This window comes from Cibotium barometz, chromosome 57 (genome assembly GCF_041138505.1).
Source record: "Cibotium barometz isolate CiBa-2024 chromosome 57, ASM4113850v1, whole genome shotgun sequence".
Taxonomy (NCBI): Eukaryota; Viridiplantae; Streptophyta; class Polypodiopsida; order Cyatheales; family Cibotiaceae; genus Cibotium; species Cibotium barometz.
In genome coordinates this window covers 4265659-4281359 of record NC_141102.1, presented here as the reverse complement: position 1 = coordinate 4281359, position 15701 = coordinate 4265659, and positions in this window count along the sequence as shown.

The following is a 15701-nucleotide window of genomic DNA, read 5'->3' as shown; positions in this document are numbered from 1 at the left end:
ATAGAGAAAAGAGGAATTTCCATCATATTCTAGGCATAGATATTTTTATGCTAAAAGAATGATTTTTGTAATATTTATGGAAATTACTTTTATAGTATTTATGCATAATTGTTTAAATAGAGAAAAGAGGAATTTTTGTTATATTTATCTTTATATATGTACATGCATAAATAAATTTTATGCTAAAAGTGGAGTTTTGAGCATTATTCAATAGTGAGAAAAATAAAGAAGGTTATGCACAAATATTATAGAATCATTCAATTTATGAGAATTATGGAAATAATTCATTTAGATAAATCGATTAGTGTTTATACTAAAAGAGTAAATATGGGTATAATTGATTGTGTAAATCCCATGAATCTTTTAATCAAAAAGAAGAATATTGAGCATATTTTCTTTTGAGAAATTTGAGAATGAATGTGAATGGATATAGGAATGATGCGAATGAATGTGAATGGTTGTAGGAATGATGCGAATGAATGTGAATGGATGCGAATGAATGTGAATGGATGTTGGAATGATGTGAATAAATGTGAATGGATGTAGAAATGATGTGAATGGATATAGGAATGATGTGAATGGATGTAGGAATGATCTGAATGGATGGGAATAGATGTAGGAATGATGGGAATAGATGTAGGAATGATGTGAATGGAGGTAGGAATGATGTGAATGGATGTAGTAATGATGTGAATGGATGTGAATGCATGTGAATGGACGTAGGAATGATGTGAATGGATGTGAATGCATGTGAATGGACGTAGAAATGATGTGAGTGGATGTGCATGGATGTAGGATGATGTGAATGGATGTAGGATGATGAGAATGGATGCGAATGGATGAGGAATGATGTGAATGGATGTGAATGGATGAGGAATGATGTAAATGGATGTGAATGGATGTAGGACGATGTAAATGGATGTGGAATGATGCAATGTGAATTGATGTAGAAGAATGTGGAATGATGAGAAATGACGTGGAATGATGGGAAAGATGGAAGTTTGTTGGAAACTGTAATTGAGACCTGTTTTTAAAGATTGTTTTATGTCAAGAATGCTAGGGAAGCATTTTGACTATCTTGTCGAATAAGGTCGTGAGGACCCAAGTGAAAAGGTTGCAACAGCTGACGGAGAGTCAATGAAGGACGTCTTGCATGGCAAGGTTGCGGCCGAGGTCTTGACCAGCCTCGGTTTGATTAAAATGGTGAGCTTTCGATACGGTGGATGAGGGACCAAGGAAGCGGCCTATGAGTGAAGCGCTAGGTGACTTGTGACTTGACCTTTGTCAGTTTTCTATCCTCCAGACCCTTAGATTTTCCTTCATAACCGGAAATCTTCAATCCCCAAAGATCTAGCACTAGAACCCTACTGAATTTGTTACTTGTCCTCTACTAACTCTTATTTAACTCAAATATGAATAAACTGATTCAACTGATTCAGATCTCCTCACCTCTATGTCCTCTGACACTCACATACCTTCAAATATTAAACACTACAGTCTCTTACCTCACTTTAGTTGACTTGCAGATATCCCTAAATCTCTACTAATATAATCTGACACCTTATCCTCCTCAACCTAAATCAGTCGACCCTCTAAAATGACTTCTGATGTTATATATGACTCTGAACAACCCTGATATTCAACCCTATCTCCTCAGTTGACCTTCGCTGATAACCTGCTGATCTAAATTGACCCCAACTGACTCTCAGCTGACCACTACCTAACTGAAATCTGATTCAGCTAACTGTCTGACCTCTTCAATTTCTTGTCCTCCTCCACACTCTCAAATTTTCCTCCAAAATTAGCAATCTTCAATCCCCAAATATCTAGCTACTATAAAAACCCTATTTAATATGTTAATTTTCCTCTACTGACTCTTATTTGACTCAAGTCTGAATCAACTGATTCAGATCTCCTCATCTATGTGTCCTTTGACACTCACAGACCTTCATATACTTCGGATCCTATAGAGATTGAACACTACAGTCTCTTACCTCAATTTAGTTGACCTTCAGCTATCCCCTTAATCTGTGCTGATACAGTCTGACACTTTACCCTCCTTAAATTAAATTAGTTGATCCTCTAAAATGTCTTCTCAAGTCAGATATGACTCTGAACAACTCTAATCTTCAACCCTATCTCCTCATCTGACTTTCTCTGATAACCTGCTGACCTAAACTGACCCCAACTGACTCTAATAACTTGTTGACCTAAACTAACCTTCTTTGATAACTTGCTAACCTAAATTGACTCTTAGCTGACCACTACTTGACTATAATCTGATTTAGCCACTGTTAACCTCCATTAGATTCTTATCCTCTAGATCCTCAAATTTTCCTCCAAAACCAACAATTTTCAATCCTTAAATATCTAGCGCTGGGACCCTACTGTATATGTCAGTTGTCCTCTACTGACTCTTATTTGACTCAAGTCTGAATAAACTGATTTAGGTGATTCAGATCTCCTCACCTTTGTGTCCCTTGACACTCACAAACCTTCAAACACTTTAGATCCTACAAAGATTGAACACTACAGTCTCTTACCTCACTTTAGCTGACCTTCAACTATGATGACTGCATGAGTTCTATCTTGTTTAGCTAATTAATCTAACTCAGATCTTTCCACTTATAATATAAGTCCTGTACACACAATAATTAAACATGGTGACTAGTTAAAGGGACTTGGTTTGATGCTACTTGGGCTATTGGATGAAGCACTAGTTACTTGGGCTACTGGGTAAATATGAATATGTTACTAGTGTTGATTATAATTTTTATATATATTGTAGCTGATGGGGCTACTGACCTTGGCTTAAAATCTGATAATAGGTTAAATAATATCTTTATGGACTTTTTTTCAGATGACATACAGATGGAGGTTCAAGACATCTTAGCAGTCACAAGGGCCAAAAAATGAATCTGGTGTAGTAATAGCTCCGCTAGATAATCAAGACTCACCTAAAGCCCATAAGAAGGTAGATGATGTGGATTCGGAACAACAGGAGAAGGTGAGGATCCAAACCACTAAGGAAATATAAAGAAGGCAAGGCAAGAAAAAGGATGGTGGCTCATGTGAAGTCATTGTAGATCACCCGGAGGCAGGCAAAAATCTACACAAGATGTGTGTAGAGCACAACAATGAAATGTGCTTGGAAGAAAACAAAAAGGATGGTGATTGGTTGCAAACCAATGTAGTATCAATGCTAATGGATAGACAGGTTCTGCTGAGAGATCCCTGCCCCCTCTGCGCATCGAACTCTAGAGTGCTGGCAAATGGAAGTAGCAACCTTGCACGCAAGGTAGAGTTTCCCACTCGGGGACTCGCCCACGAATGTCTGGACAAGAGACTAATCCGGTGGCTCTTCCAAAATCGAACTCGGAAAAACTTTCCTCGCCCAGAAAGCATAGGCGATTCCTTTAGGAAAATCTTCTAACGTAGTCAAGAGCCTTAACTTTCCTTTTGCATTCCAACCGAACCCGCGAACCACATGGCGGGATCAAGGGAGGAACTTGCACTTGGATCATAGAGACCAATGCTTTTTTCCTCGTCAAGAGGCATAGCCGTTGATTCTTTTCCATAGAACAAGGATTATCCGTGATTTACTTCAACTATCGAAACTTCAACAGAATATTGAATTTTAATTATAGAAATCCATCAGTCCAGCCTAGCCCCATCCAGTCCCATGGGTTAGCCAACTGCCCAATCACTGTATTGATAGGATCTATTATGAAAATTTGGTTATGTTTTGTCCTAGGTACCAGGGAAAAGAGTTCCCAGGCCCCCTACCCAGCTCTCATGCAAAAATTAAATAGACAGACCACTTACACACCCAATATGAAATTGCCTTTTCTTTGATTCAACTATTTCCAAAATAGATTTGCAATAAAACCACAGTGTTTCCTTCCTAATCCTTAGTATTCCATTTTCAAATCCAATTTCCAACTTTTCCACTTTCCAACCCTAAGATCTAATTTCAGTCATTCCTTCCTTATCATACCTATGGCATCATCAGCAACCAGAATGCTCACCACCTGCTCACTCAGGGGCCTTTTCAATAGTTCCTAGCCCATAGTACCTAGGAGTTGAATCACATAAAAACCATATGGACTCTCAGTCGGGGATCAGCAAGATCAACCAACAAGATCCATGTAAAAGAGCCATGAACTCATTCGTTGAAGACCAGCAAGGCCAATCAACCAGATCCATGCCCATGTTCAGAAAATGACTCTAACTCATTTTCTTTCTCGACGCACGCGTGGGTATCCTAGGCAACCCAGAGCCTGAGCACCGTATGATGGTAGCACCCTCTGGGCTTCACAGCCGTTAGCTAAATCAGATTTTAGTCTGGTAGTGGTCAGTTGGAGAGTCAGCTTGGGGTCAATTTATGTTAGCAGCAGGTTATCAGAGAAGGTCAGGTGTGAGGAGATAGGGTTGAAGATCTGGGTTGTTCAGAGTCAAATCTGACCTGAGAAGTCATTTTAGAGGATCAATTGATTTAAGTTGAGGAGGGTAAGGTGTCGAACTGTATCATATGAGATTCAGATGATATTTAAATGTCAGCTGAATTGAGGTAAGAGACTATAGTGTTCAATCTTTATAGGATCTTAAGTGCTTGAAGGAAGGTCTATGAGTGTCAAAGGACACAGAGGTGAGGATACCTGAATCAGCTGAATCAGTTTATTCAGACTTGACTCAAATAACAATCAGTAGAGGACAACTGACATATTCAGTAGGGTTCTAGAGTTAGAGATTTGAGGATTGAAGATTGCTAGTTTTGGAGGAAAATCTAAGGGTCTGGAGGACAAGAAACTTAGGAAAATCTGAGGGTCTAGAGGACAAGAAACTCGTTTTGGAGGAAATTTTGAGGGTGTAGAGGATAAGAAGCTAACAGAGGTAAGCAACAGTTAGCTAAAGATTACAGTAGTGTAGCTGAGAGGCCATTTAAGTCAATAGGTTGTTAGAGAAGGAGGTCAGCTGAGGATATAGGGTTGAAGGTCAGCGTTTCTTAGAGTTATATCTGACCTAAGAACATATATCAGCTAACTCAAGTTGAATAGGGTAAGGTGTTGGACTGTATCAGTAGAGATTCAGAGGATAGTTGTAAATCTATTTTGGGCTGGGCAACTCATACCCATCTGTAGAAGATGTAGCCTAAATAGAGTGATGAATCAAGGCCAGAATGAACCCATGTTCATAATCATGTGTATTCATAGTCTTCTCATAGTCCTAAGCAACACCCTTTCATTTTTACCATGTAGAACAGTTAAAACAAGGTATTGATCCAGAAATACTCAGAGCTAAAACACATAATGATTCCCATGGATACAGTTCCACATATTGCAAAAACCTAACTTATTCAAGTATGAAAAAAAATAGTGTTGTTCTTAAGTACTTGTGTACATGGGTAGAAGGATCCCCTGCGACGAGAGGCAAGGGTGAGAGACATCATGCAATGTTTCAATAAGAAAGCAGACAGGCTAAGTGACTAAAAGAGCCCACCTCTAATACATGGGTCACTACTGAACCAGAGCGGATGAATCTCCATCATAGCAACAAGTGCCGCAAGACTGTTACTGCCCACCACCATCCTTTGTAAGATCATGATAAACAATCATGTATAGAGGCACAACAGAGAGTTGCAGCAAGCTGTATGAAGCCGGGTGCCACAAAAATGTAACATCCCCACCCCTTGTAAGGTTATGATGAACACAAAGATGCAGCAGAGTCGCAATGTCCAATAAGTCCAATGTGAAAGAGTTTGCATAAGTAAAGAACCCTAGCAAAGTAGGTTATTATTCCATTTGTACCATTACATGTGTCATATGAGCACAAGTGGATTAAGTGTGCGTGTGTGTGTTGATTGAGTTAGTATATTTCCAACCAAAGCATAAATCTTTAATCATATCACAATTATGTAAAACTGAATTAAAAGCAACCATTATCACAATTTAAGCATAAATCTTTAATCATATCACAATTATGTAAATTTGACTTAAAAGCAGCCATTATCACATCCTTGGGATGAATAAAATCAAAAAGTCTATTGATAAAGAGGCAATGAAAAAAAGGCTCATGTGATGGTTCATCAGTAGTACATAATGTTCTTTTCTCCGTCAATCCAATTAGCACCTAAAACCATGGTTATAGATTAGAATTATTGAAGGTTTTTGACAAGTAGACCTCTACCTCTCCCTCTCCCAGTAAAGGACTTAAATTTACCCTTTTGTAACTATTATTAGAGGAGGTAGACGGGGTGAGAAAAGAGGTAAAAGAGCTAGGAGTTCTAGGAGGCAGAGAGGGCTTTTTCATAGGAGGTGGGGATGACTCGTCCTCAATACAAGGGGGTTAAGTAGGCCAGAGATGATTTTTACACCTCTAAAACTACCATAAGTGGTGAGAATAGTTCCTTGTTCATTACTCCTTCTATTAAGATTTTTAGCATAATATCCCTAAAATATATAAAGGATACCTGTGCTAATACCAAGTTCCTAGCTTGTCTCCCTAGCCAAGAGCATAGTAAGGATAAGTGAAATACAATCAGTTTGTCAGGAAACAAAATTTCTAGAGGATTAAGGACAAACCAAATAGCATGGTCAAACCAGATAGCTAGATTTTCAAGGTGCCTTTGGATCCAAAAATTTGTAGGCACATTTGAGATAGGGATTGTAGATGTTCCAGATGCTCTCGGAGTAGTAATTGGCACTTGGCTTGGTGAAGGCCATAGATCCCTTTGTACATCCATAGATGCCCACAGGTGATAAGCGTTTAGCAGGATCAAGAAAACACATAGAGAAGGGAGACTTAAGTAGCTCTCCTCTATCTAGATATTGGACCCCTTTCAAGGGGTTCATTCTACACTCTTCTAAAGTTGAGGCTGGGAGATTAGCTAAAGAAGTCCAAGTTTCAACCTATATAGGTGTTAAGGATAACATGCTACCTTGCACACAAGAGAGAAAGAAGAGAAGAAAGATGCATGAAAGAGTCGAGTCCGGAGAGTTGCACTTGGCCAACCCTATGAAGGGTTAACTCCTCAATGTGAAGCCGCTAGGGGCTCACTCCACCTCTTCCTGTGTCACCCAAGAAGAGATCCAAATGCTAGGTAGAGAGCAAGAAGGAGGGAGCTATGGAGAGCTCAACCTCTACTTCATGCAACTAGCATGCAAAAGGGACATGGTAGATAGCAAAGAGAAGGTAAAGAAGAGGAGAAAGGAGAGCATTACCATCCCTCCTTACGTACACCAACAATCCAACATGCAAGTAAGCAAGAACACATGCTAACATGCAACCACAAGCTCAAATGAGAAAGACAAAGAGAAAGCAACATCAAGTGAGACAAATGGGATTGTCCCTTTTCATATTCCATAAAATGATTTATGTACATGAGCTCATAATTACAATGTCCATCCGCCCATTTACAATTGGGGGCCCAAAACTAGTCTTCCTAGTTTCTCTAGCTCTATGTACATCTATTCCTCATGACCGGCATGTTACACAAGCCGTAAGCTCGGTCATCCCATGTCTCTTTTATAATGAGTGCTTTGCACGATTACAAAAAGATAAATTACAACGGTTCAGCAATGCACAAGGTAATGTTAACCAAAGTGGTTAACATATCCCCCTCCCTAATGCAAGTCCGTCTTCAGAGCTGGCTGGATCTGGCGTGGGATCTATCTGTAATAGATCGAGTAGGTTATGATGAAATTGCGGTGTGAGGTTGGAGCAGGGGGGGCTCGATGGAAGACCTTGTAGCTTGTCCAAAATGTTATCTCCAACATATCTTTTAATGTTCGTAGCACGCCAGGCGGGCATCCACATAATGTGCTCGTAGTAGTCGAAGATCTGAGAGTGGGCCTTTTGTTTATGTTAAAGGCCAAACCTTGTGCGCCTTCATAGTAATGGTCCCTGTCAGGAAAGGATTCTAGCAGCGTGATGATAAAATTGAAGAATCAAATGGTTGCAATCACGGTTGGTTCAGGGACTTGGTCGTATATCGATGGATGAATTCGTGGAAGCGTTGGACCATGCTTTCTTCAGTGCAAGGGTGTTGTGTTGATGGGGGAGCCAACCAGGGGAAGTTGAATTTGAGTTTGGGGTTCTTCTTCTGCTCCTCGTGGAAGAGATTCCATGCCCACCGTCAGCAAATTGGGAAGTAATCGGGGCTGATCTGAAGTGCACGAGGCACGTTGTAGTAGGTCTCCAAGATAAAAGGTTTGGCGAGGAAGGGTCACACCTCTAGGCCGGCTGCTCGCCCATAATTTCAAACGTAATGAGGCAAGCAGGGCGGGTGGCCGGTGGCCGGTGGTATCCACTTGTGTCCTTGGGGGGTGGTCGCACCGCCATTCGTGGTGCTTTGCATTGAGGTAAGGGCACCAGACATAAATGTCCATGTAGTCGATGAGGCGGGTAATGGGCTCTTCTTAGAGTTGTGGACCGAGTAGGATGGCGATGGCCTACTCGAACTCCGTGCAGTTGAGGGGATCACGCCAATTGAGAGGGTTGAGCAAAGGGTTGACCTCATCATGCTCCAATGGTGGCAATGGCGGGATCTCTCTTTCTGTGGGAGCATTGTTGAGTTGGCGACAGGGGTGGAGGGGTTGTTGATGTTGAGGGTCCCGTGGGTGAGGCTTACGTCGAGGGATATTACGGAATTTTGTGTGCATTCCCAACAACTGAAGGGATAAAAAAGGAGGTGGGGGGTGTGGGTGAGGGAGGTGGGGTGGGGTGGGAAAATGGATGGGCAGAGAAGACGGTTGTGCATGGAAAAGGGGGAGGGTGGATGTGCCAAATGGGGGAGGTGATGGTGGGGGTTGGCTGATGGTAGGGCCAAAAGATGAGTTGGGTGGTGGTGGGGGAGGTGGGGGAGAAGAGGTGATGGTGATGGTAGGGCCAAAAGATGAGTTGGGTGGTGGTGGGGGAGGTGGGGGAGAAGAGGGTCGTGGGGGTTGGCTGATGGTAGGGGCAAAAGATGAGCTGGGAGGTGGGGGAGAAGAGGGTTGTGGGGGTGGCAGATTGCCCTGGCCATCATCACCCCCATCGTTTTATCATCCGAGGCTAGGCCAGCTTCAGCAGCATCTGCGGGGCTGTGGGCATGAAAGAAATCCACTGCGACAGTTGTTGGTGGTGAAGTCTAGTGGGAAAGTGACATGTGTGTTGTCAAACTGGTAGATACCTGCTTCCATCACTTTGAGCTGCTCAAAACATCTATGGTACAAAATGAGTAAGCCGAGAGCATCCACTTCGAGAGATAGGCACTATTCACAACGCGCTAGCTGACATCCTGTAAAAATAATGCAACGTGGAGGGGTAGGAATAGGGGCATAGGCCATTGGGGAGGATGGATATATCAATGAACTCGGCTGGGTCAAAAGGGAAGACAAACTGCAAAAGCTAACACCAGTTAGTCAATGTAGCCTAGAGAGGATGTTGGGGGATCTCATTAAAGTCATGGGGGTGGTGGAAAGAGAGAAGGTCCTGAAAGAAAAAATTGGGGGTGGTGGAAAGAGAGAAGGCCCTGAAAGAAAAAATTGGGGGATGAAGGTGATGCTTGAGATGGGGAGCTTAGTGAGGAGGTAGGTAAAGCTATGGCGGGAAAGGGGCTCGTCAAGGTAAAGATTATGCTAGTAGAGAAGGTTAAGGCAAACACTCCCGAAAATGGAGGTCAATGAGCTAGTAGGGTGTTTGTGGGGGGAGGGCTAAGAGTGGGAGCTCCATGGTGGTCTCCATTTGGGCATCCTTGTGGTTGAGGGAGCAGAGGGAGTGGAAGGAGGCTGCGCTGCTGCCCAGGCTTCAGCCTCATCGAGATGCTCCTCCAGAGTTTGGGCAGTGGCCTCAAAAATCTCTCGGTGCCATAGAAAATCTCTTTGGGTGTGCAGGAGGCAAGGGTGTCCTCCACTGCCTAGGTCTAATTTTCTGAGTGTCTTGGTGTAGGCTCTTAACTATGGTGAGCTCATGATATGCGTGCTACGCCACTTCATGGGCCTAAGTCAGTTGTTCTGGAGATTAGTGATGCTAGCAAGGGCATGCCTTAGCTGTTGTGTCTGCTCGTCAAAATTTTCCTACAATTGCATGTATAGTAGGTTGGTCTAGTATAAATCCTCAGACACTTGGCGCTCTTGGGCCTTGACCAACAACATCTCTGTCTCGCTGAGAAACTTGCACCACCTCCTGCTGATGGTAGATGCAATCCATCATCTGAGTTATGAGCTCTCTGGCGATATGTGAGAATCCGAGTGCGAATTTCGGCACATCTCCATGGGCTGCATATGAACACTTTTTGCATATGCTTGATTGGAATGGAAATTTTCTCAGCACACCCAACGAAGAGTGTTCACGGTATTCTATGCTGCACTGGAGATTCTACAAGATAAAGTTTGCAACTCAACTCTATGGTCAAATGAGAGAACTCTGACAAAAAGACATGGATGTAGAGGCCTGTGCAACAAAACTTTTGAGCCCAAACTCTTCCATTTATATTTATTGGAAAGGCTAAAGGGCATTCCATGCAACTGGCTGGATAAGGAATCCAATTGGATGACACATGAAATCCTAATAGAATTATCCAAGATTATGGATAAATTTATGCTTGTTGGGCTGGACAACGCACCCAACAATGCGTCACTTATATGCAAACAACTGGCATATAAGGAGGGTTTGGTTAGACTAATGCTAGTAGTCTATCACCAAGGATTCAAGAATCATTATCCAAAGGTCCATTAGAGAAGCAAAAGCTTAGTCTTTCATCAAATTAGAATGTTCATACCCAAACAAAGTATTAATATCTTCAAAGTTTATATGCACGATGCTGACATCAAATGTATATGCTAGACATTAATCTCCATAAAAAGCCCCATTAAATTGGGATTCAGAGTCTTATTATCCCATAAAACTCCTAATCAAAACTAGAGTAACAATATTCAGTCGTAACATTCAAAGAAACAAGACCATAGTCGTGGCATGCAATAGCAAGATGTGTATGTCCTAAACTACAAAGCAACCATTTTTGGAAATCACCAATGTTAAGAACCCTATCCAGACATGCATATATAATGCTAGGGAAAATATGTGTTGTGTTTAGATATATAAGAAGACAACCATAGTCTTATCTAGGTCATGCAAGCGACAAAGTATCTATGCCTTGAACTCTCATAGCTTACATGCATGTAAACTTCCAAAAGGATTCATGGAATATAATATCCCAAAATCCATTAGAGAAGCGACAATTTATTAGAGCAAGTTGGGCATGCCAAATTAAAGTGTTAACCTATGAAAATTCATTCACTAGGATTCATAAATTCAATATCTCATAGAAAACCTGCTATTGTATAGCGTAAAGAGTGTAAACAAGCCATAGCTAAATGACAAATACCTAAGAGGATGAGCTCCAGATAGAAGCTAGAATGAGAGACATGCTAAACAACACCCGTGATTCACAATACATGCTAAGTGAGTCTAACTCACCAAGATGAAGCCCCTTTAGTCAAAGTTGAGCAGAGAAAGCTAGCTATCTCACCGCCATCACCTTTGATGAGGAATCTGTAAAGAGATCATGTGTAGAGTAGCCCATTGCATTCGGCTAGAGCAGTATGACAATGCTAAACCATATGTGGTTGGTATTAATTGTTGAGATATCGAGCTCGTCTAGTGAGGCGGTAGACACTGATGACCTGCCTGGGGGATAGGCCCCGCACTTACACCACTGGCATGGTTGGTGAGATCTTGGGTGATATGCGGCCAGTGGGATGACAGGCTGTGTGACAGCCATTCTAGACTGGCATAGTTATAGCGCCAGCTCATTTTAGTTGGGTTCACACTATAGAGAACCCGTGTATGTATTGGTTGAGTACCTTTCATATTATGTGTACTCTTATCTTGTATATGGTGTGTTGAGTGTTGAGTGAAGAAGAAGAAGATATTCAACCTCTCACCTTGTGTGTTCTCTATTAGGGTTTTGTGAGTGTGTGTGTGTACTTGCAAGAGCTCAAGCTCTCTTCCCCCCTGCATCTTTTCATGGTATCAGAGCCTAGTTCGTGCTCAGGGCTGAGCTGCAAGCAAGAGAACCACAGGAAGCGGTACGAGGGTAAGAGCTTCAACTACTCTTTCCCTAGTTGTGTTGGTGATTACACCCTTGTCGGGAGCTCTACGGGAGGCAGCGGCAAACGATCTCTGATTGAGGACCTTTCTTCGCGGGAGTTAAGCTATAGGGCAACTATATAGTCCTATCGGATAGAATTTTTTGGGCCGAAAACGCATTTCGGGCGCTTCTGGACCTTCGTTTTTCAGAAAGCAGGCGATTTCGAGCACTGCGGGTAAGTCATCGATTCTCTGCAGAACTCTGTTTTAAGAACTGCAGGAAGATAGATTGACTGTGCAGACACTGTGGGTGCTGCAAGAGGTCAATAGTTGCCATTGGGTGTATGTATGCACATTGAAGTCACTGGTTGTGACATTTGAGAGTACTACAGTACCGCTGTGCAGAAAATACAGCAGTTTGTGTAGAAAAACCAGAGTGCTGTTTCTGGTAAAATTGTGTGTTTGGCAAGATGTCAAATGATGAGATAACTCAGATTGTGGCTGAGAAGCTTGATAAGAATAACTTCCATGCTTGGAGGTTCAGGTTGACGAATTTCCTGATGGGAAAAGGCTATTGGGACTACATAGAAGGTGAGCATGAAGAGGCACCGGAGATACCAGACATAAATCCGACTGCTGCTGCTGCAGATGTGAAAGAGTTTAAAGACTGGAACCAAGGAGCCAGGAAAGTTATGTATTGGCTTTCCATTAGTATACAGGACACCATGATTAGGCACATTCAGGATGCCAAGTCCCCCAAGGAGGCGTGGGACACCTTGGTAAAGCTCCATGAAACAAATACCAAGGCACATAAGATACAGTTGAAGAATGAACTTCATACTGTAGAGAAAAAGAGCATGTCTGTGAATGACTATGCGCTGAAGATAAAGGGTATTGTGGAATCCCTTGCATCTATTGGTGTGTCAGTAGATGATGATGACAAGGTGGAAGTCTGTCTACGTGGTCTCGGGCCACAATACAAGACGTTCAAGACGTCTATTCAGACTCGGGAAAACATTCCTAACTTTATAGATTTGGTGTCTATGCTGAAGAGAAGAGCTTGGGTGAAGACCAACAGTCTTCACAAACCAAAAACAATTCAGAGCAACAGGCCTTCTACACAGGTTCAGGAAGAGGACGAGGTAGAGGAGGCCGTGGACGTAGTCAAGGAGGTGGCCGAATAGGTAATCAGAATTATGGCCAGCAGCAGCAACAACAACAGTCCCAGAATACACAACAACAACAACAACAACAACAACACAGGTGGAAGAGGCAGATTCAGAGGGGCAGGGGGAGTCAAAGAGACCGTGGAAATTGGCAAAGGCAGTATAATGATGCACGTGAATGCTATTACTGTGGTAAGCCTGGACAAGTGCAGGTAGAATGTTATAAAAAGCAGGTTGACATGCAAAATGGGAAAGTGCAGCAAAACAACTATGCATCCTCCAGCAGAAATAATGAGGATAATGAAAGGTTGTTTGTTATGCAGCATGTCGTGAATGCCATGTCTGAAAATGTTGAAGCAGCACAAAAAGATGATGTGTGGTATGTGGATTCAAGTGCTTCGAACCACATGACAAGTCATGGGGAGTGGTTCAAGGAGATGAAAAACCCGGAAAGACCAGGTTTTATGGAAACAGGGGGATGACAGTGCTCATCCAATTGCCCATGTTGGAGATGTGCCATTGTCTATGCAGGATGGCAAAGTGTACCTTGTAGATGTACTTCACATTCCGAACATAACAAAGAATCTGGTTTCAGTTGGCCAGATGATTGAGCAGGGTTTGCAGGTTCTGATGGTTGTTATGTCGAAGACTTCAAAGACAAGTGCAGGTTGGTTGCAAAAGGCAACAGAGTGGGCAGAATGTTTACATTGAATGTAGACATGCCTGAAATGAGTGCTGCGATGTTTGCAAATGGTTCAGGAATTGTTGCAGACATAGACATTTGGCATAAAAGGACTGGACATGTGAATGTGCAGAGATTGAAGTCTATGCAGACTAAGGGAATTGTGACAGGGCTGCCAAAATTTAAAGTGGAAGGTATGCAGAAAATATGTGAAGCATGCTAATTTGGGAAGCAAACAAAGCATGTCGTTTACAAAGACCCTAGTTGGAGTTCATTGTCAATGTTTTCTAGACAATCTAATAAAGCACTGAATGTGGATTTAGAGGTTCTATTGGGATGTGATTTAACCCCTATACAAGTAAATTTCTAATAGTCAGATCTGAAATTATATTCAGATCCACTGTGTAGACATGAGAACCTAGATCATTAAACTCTTTAGTACAAGTCTTAAATTCAAAATAGAAACAAGGAGGAGTCTTATCTTGTCAAAAAATCATGCTTGAATATTTCTTTAAACATGTAGTGTATTTCCAACTGGTCTTCACATTTTGTAAAACATCATGATTTCCTAAGACCAAATCAAAGGCTTCTTGAAATACCTCCTTAGGTGAAGCATATTCCAGAAGTTTATTAATAATAGAGGTAATGAAAGAAAATATATTTTTGTACTTCATCATTGGTACATATAATTCATCTCCCAATGGGACTCTTTGAAATCTATTAACATGAAATCGAAAATTACAAGTCATGTAAATTATGGATGGGGAGACCCCTCCCACATCCTTTTGAAGTAACAGATTTAGATTTACTTCTAGAGCAGAACTATAACTAGAGGAAGGGGATAGAAATGAACTAAAAGTACTAGGAGTGCCAAGGGCTATGTTAGGTCTCTTTCTCGAGGGTGAGGAAGAGGATTCAATATCAATGCAAGGGTTCAACAAAGATTTTATAAGCTGAATCTCGTTAAATTGTCCATAGCTAGGAAGTATGGTCCCTAGCTCTGTACCTTTGAGTTCAATAAGCACATCCAACATAATTTGTCTAAACTGTAAGAAGGCAATTTGTGCCAAGACCAAGTTCCGGGCTTGTCCACCAAGCTAAGAAAATAGAAGAGAAAGATGGAAGACCACCGGCTTATCTGGAAATAAATCCTCCAAGTGATTCAAGACAAACCATATGGCATGGTCAAACCATATGATGATACTGGAGTCACAAGGGGCATTAGAATCCAAAAAATTGCAGGCACACTTTAGATAGGGTTTGTAAGTATTCCATATGGCTTCTGAGTAATACTCTACATTGGCTTTGGTAAAGCTCATAGTACCTTTGGTTCTGCTAGATGCCCACAGGTGATGAGCATTTAATGGGGGCTAGGAAACTCATAGAGAAAGGTGATTTCAACAACTCTCCCCTTTCCATATATGGAAGTCCTTTAATTGCATGGTTTTTGCATTCTTCAAGGGTTGACACACCGGTAGGCAAGGTACCTCCACCTAACAAATAGGTAGGAATAGGTAGACTTTCAACACCTTTGTTACTAGTTCTAATAACCGAGAATCAGACAAGGTGCACATATCTATCGAGAAAGACTTGATTGCCTCCAAAGCAGCAGGATCTGTGCTAAAAATGTTACTCGTTAAGGGGACATTTGGTGTGGATGGAGCTACTATAAAGGAAGGCTCCAGCCCACACTACTTTCTTAGAAAATTAGAAATGTCAGCGCCAGCTGCCACAGCAAAGGATGTGAGATCCGAGTGGTAAGCCTTTGTAAGCATAGGAATCTA